At 43.3% G+C, this 5,287-nt stretch overlaps 1 protein-coding gene across 1 annotated transcript in view; it reads right to left on the bottom strand.

Annotated features, from left to right (window-relative positions):
• LOC113211198 (uncharacterized) overlaps positions 1 to 5,287 on the bottom strand; it is a 21,458-nt gene that overhangs the window by 1,074 nt on the left and 15,097 nt on the right. The window lies entirely within an intron of this gene.

The raw sequence follows: 5,287 nt of genomic DNA, 5'->3' as shown, positions 1-5,287 counted from the left end.
TGAAATGGTCGGGCCGAAGGCCCGACCATCGCCGCCGGCAGGCCAAGCAGGCCCGGCCCCTGCCGAACGGAGTTGCCGGCGCAGCGAAGTGGAGCTGGCAACTCCGTCTGGCGGAAGGGCGGGCCTGCTTGTTGTTCTTAGTTCCGGGCAGCGCTCCATTGAAATACCGTATACAGCAGTAGTAACACGAAAAACAAAAAAAAAAAAGAATTAGTTGTAAAAACTAATAAATTAGCTAATTTTAGGATAGACAAGAAACTCGCTGTGGCGGCTAACAGTAGGTTGCTACAGACGAAAGTTAGTTGCCACAGCGAAGCTTTGCTGTGGAAACTATTCGCTGCCACAGCGAATTTGGGATTAGCTATCCCAAAATTAGCTAATTTGTTCGTTGTGAGAACTAATTCTATTTTTGCGTGAACCATCCCCTATTCTAACGGGCCACCATCTTTATCCCCCATTCCAACATTCAACTCCATTCTAACATCCATCTATAAACCTTATCTTATGAACCCCTAACTCAACCTAACTAAGATCTCATCAACCCCTAACTCAGCCTAACCAAGATCTTATCAACCCCTAACACAACCTAGCCTATCGAGGATCGCCCGAGGGGTGGGTCTTATCAGCCCCTAACATAAACTATCCAGGATTGACCACAACATAACATTTACTTTATTCTTGATTTAAGTATTACTATTAATAAGAAACACACATTAAGAGTTATTAAAAAGAAAAGGTACAGTAAGGAGTACAGTACAAGGTAATCATAAAATGTAAAAAAGGTAAAAGAAAGAACAATAATAATACAGGACATTATTCAGAAGTCTGTTATAAAAACACTGTTGAAGCACAACTGTTGCTTTACATTGAATAGCTCTCCAAAGCGATGGCTTGTCTTTGGTTGACCATCATTCTTCTTAGCTGCTGCCACTTCAGCATGGTCAATTTTCTTGAGGGTCTGTAAATGACAGAGAGAAATGTCTGGTAAAGACATCATCATATGAATGATGTTATGACTGACACATACTGAGTATCATCTTACCGTAGGGCCATCTGACATCTTCATACGCTTCTGACGAACCTGAAAGAGAGGGCCACCACCACTTGGTTGTGCTTGGCTGGCAGACTTCGTAATAAATTTCGCTGAAGATGTTTTCTCCTGAAAAGAAAAAGTAAAAGTGAGTAGGGCACATAGTTCACTCAACACTACAAGTAAAGGAGCGACCTTTTTCGCTCCCAGGAGAGCGATATCAGTGAAGCCAATTTGACGACTCTTGGGAGGGCGATATTAATTACATCGCTCGTTTGCAATATTTTTTCGCGGCATTTTTGGTTACGAATAAGACTAATTTTGAGCCACTTTCGCAAACGTCGCTCGTTTAGGGTCGTTTCTGCGACATTTTCTGTTACGAAGAAGACTCATGTTGAGCAGGGTTGTTAACGTTAATTAAACGGGTAACGACGTTACGAAGTTTTCGTTAACGTTATTTAAACGTTAACGTGCGACGTTAACTTTTTGGCAGCTGAGAAACGTAACGCGTTTGCGTTAACCAGGTCCCGTAACGTCTTAACGACGTTGACGTTAAATCACTGTTAAAAATATTTCATTACATTTTCATTACATGTTGTGAAGCTAGTTTCATTAGATTTTCGTAATGATAGTTTATAACTTTTTCATTACGTATTGTGAAACTTCATCATCATGTAATGAAATTTAACGATACGTAATGAAAAAGTTATTAAATATCATTACGAAAATCTAATGAAAATAGCTTCACAACATGTAATGAAAATGTAATGAAATATTTTTAACAGTGTTAACCTTTACATGCGCCTAAATTTGGGCAGCTTTGGTCAGCTAACAATAAAGTTTTCTTAGCACCCCTATCGCGATGAGCTACCGAAGAAAGTCAATCCTCTAGTTGCGCTAAAACAAGAACTTTTCATGATATTTCTTATTTTTTAACACCTCTCTACTCTTAGTTTTCGATATTTTACATCTTTTTCATTGTTGTGCATTAACGTCAACGACGTTACGACGTTTAACGAAACGTAACGCGTTTACGTTAACTCAAATCTCAAATTAACGAAACGTAACGCGTTAAATTTCAATTTTAACGTTAACAACACTGATGTTGAGTCATTTCGCAAAAATCGCTCTAACAGAGCGATGACGCCTAGACGTCTCTCTATTCGGGAAAGAAAGGTCACTCTTCGTTTTACAGTGAATTTATATTAGGTAAGCCTGAGGGCATGGAATAGCAACACTCACCTTAGGACGTAAAACTTCGCAATCACTTTCATCAGTCAGATCATCATCCGAATCTTCGCCAACAAGGGAAAATACTGTCGAGCATACAGATATTTTGCTGGGCACACCCAAATAAATCGTTGATTGTAACAGAAGAAATGTAAGTTCAATCACATATTATTTTTTATTGAAACTATACTGGCACGATATGTGGTCTATCTAAAAGCATACTGTAACTAATGTATACTGACATATTTCAGAGTTCCAACAAAGAGTTGCTCTTCCGTGTTCACAACACTCTGATTTTTGGGTTGTTTTGATGGGATGTTGCAATAATATGTGCTAATTGATTTGATGCAAGGATAAACAATTTCATTTTAGCACAAGAGGGACTCAAAATGGACAAAGCCTTCAATGGCGAATCTAGCACAAGGACAAACATAGAGCCTACCCGCTTAAAAACAAATAATAACAGTAAACACTGCACTGCACCTGTTCCAGGCAAAAAGCCAAAATCCCCGGGTGGAAGGATCTGCATTTTGGAATTCACTACACTCGGACCAAATTTGCCTCTGCAGTGTAAGTGTACATTGACTACTTTCTGATTGCGGATAATGTAGATTTTGTATTGTAGCTAGTATCAAGTTTAAAACTATCCTTTGACTAGATTCAAAATGCATATGGGTGATATAGTAAACATGTAGTTTAACTATAGTAATATGTTGTAAAACTACAATTTTTCTGTAGTTTTACAACAGTTGGACTGTTGTTTTTTCGCGGGTCGCACAGTTTTACTGCAGTTTGGCGGGTTAGTTTCGAACTACACTTCGAACAACAGTTGGGAAGTACAAACAAAACCTACAGTTCGTCTCACACGTAAAGTGCAGTGTTCAAAACTTCGTTCGAAAAATTTTTGTGCCAGGAATTTCTCCTACTACTACCTTTCCTACCTTCCCCCGCTAACCCCCTCTCATCCGATTAATTGATTGTAGCACTCTTACCTTGATGAAATTTGATGATGCTGATGGGAGTTGAACCTCTGCCCTCGGAGTTGGTAGCCCAGTACGATGACCACTTTTTTTTTAAAAACACATTTATTAACAGGAAAATATATACAATAAGATGGTTGAATTGTACAAGTAAGGTAATAAAATATAAAGTTAAAAAACTTTTTCAAAAACCTGTTCCCGGTGTGGTATTGAACCGAGGTATATCCGTTTGGAAGTCCGATTTGTTGACCGTTGCTCTGCAGAGCGGCCATACTCCGCGCTCATCTAGCGCCTTTCATCTTCTGTCCTCCTTCTCCTCCCCTCTTCCGTCTCTACTCCGTGTCTCTCCCTCCATCGTCAATACTCCTGACTCTCCGCTACGTCTCTACTCCGTGTGTTCCCCCCTTATTCTCCCAGGCATATTTGCATTTTTATTAACCAATTCGTGTTCTTTCTCAGATGACAGGTACACGTCTACTTTCTAACAGTTGTTCGTCAATGCAGCATTCATAGTTTACACTCAAATCAGAGTCAGTATGCATAAATCACATCTCAAATCAGTTGACATTTTCAAATTAGCATTCATCAGTAATTTCAAAGAGCAAGGTACGTAATTTCAAATTTAATTACATTTCTTCTTTTTTGTCTTTCTTCCGTCTTCGTTTTGGTTTCTTGCCTTTTTCTCTTATGTTCCAGGACTCATCTTCAGCTTCAGGACTCTGTGACGCGTCCCTCTTCGCCTTGCCCCCCTTCCTCTCCGTCGTCTGCACGCTCACCGGATGTTGTTTTGGCTGGCTGGCGGCGCCGGGCGGCGCACCGTCTGCTGGGCGCGTGACGTCAGCTGGTGGCGTGGTCAGGTGTTGCGATGCGTCGGCTGCTGGCTTGCTGGCTGCAGGCGGCGTGACGTCAAAGAGAGGGCTGAGGAGGGGAGGTGGCTCGCTGCTGGCGCGGCGAGGCTCCGGCTCAGGGGCTGCGTCCGAATCAGCAGTGGCCGGCAGGTCTTCCGTCACGTCTTCCTTGCGGCGCTTGCCGCCCCGCCTCGTCGGACATTTCGCACGCAGATGTTGCGGCGAGTGACAGAGTTGGCAGGTACGCGGCTGGCCCGGGTACTCAATGATCACAGGGCAACCGGCGATTTCAATATAACTCGGTATATCTTCTTCCAGTTCCATAGTGACGATCTTCTGCCTCGTGCGAATGCCACGGAACGGATGATCGCCTCGATACAGCAAGTCTGCAATTTCATACGATCGGCCATACCTTGACATGTCGGTTTCGATATCTTCGTCGCTGACTTCTGGTGGCAGATTGTGGATCTTGACGGGCGTGGTCTTGCGACCGTTGACCGTGATGACCACACTGCGCTCCGATCCGTCAGAACACTACAAAATTCTTAGCCTCTTCTGGAGAATAGCTTCACAAGTTTCAGGCAGCGGCGTTTCTCCGTGCTCGCTGTCGTTGACCTTGACATGGACACATGGCCGGCCCAACTCAGCTTGCACACAACGCAGATCTTGACGTGTCAGTCCAAGGACAGTAACAATAAATTTCAGTAAATCACTAGGTGTTGGAAGACCCCCTTCATCCAAATCAAAATTCAGGGTAAAAGTACCCGAACGCACGTCTTCTTGTGGCATGGTTTCTAACCTCAAAACTATCAAAACAATCGATGCGCGCGCGCACCCAGCTGCCCTCGGGAGCTGGCACCGGCGTCCGTCTCCCTTGGCGGTCTGAGCCACTGCGACACCATAGCTCTGGTCTCGCAGTAACCCAATGGCATGCTAAGCGGTCCGGTCCGACAACTCGCAGTCGAACTACAGTCGAACTACAGTCCAGTTACAGTTATGCTACATTTAATCCACCGGTTGCGTAGTTCCTATGCTGCCTAAGATTTACAACCGAATAAATCGCCTCCTGCTAAGTTCACAGGACAAAAGCAGTTTAGTTCACGTGCAAAACGTGGACACCGGCCGTTATATATGCATGTATACGTATTCTGCGCGTAATATCTTTATGTAGAAGTATTTTACCACGAGCCGGGGAGGCG

The sequence above is a fragment of the Frankliniella occidentalis genome, unplaced genomic scaffold (assembly GCF_000697945.3).
Source record: "Frankliniella occidentalis isolate FOCC.00 unplaced genomic scaffold, Focc_3.1 Scaffold197, whole genome shotgun sequence".
Classification (NCBI taxonomy): Eukaryota; Metazoa; Arthropoda; class Insecta; order Thysanoptera; family Thripidae; genus Frankliniella; species Frankliniella occidentalis.
The sequence above is the reverse complement of the archived record's forward strand: the minus strand, read 5'-3'. Positions and strand labels throughout refer to the sequence as shown.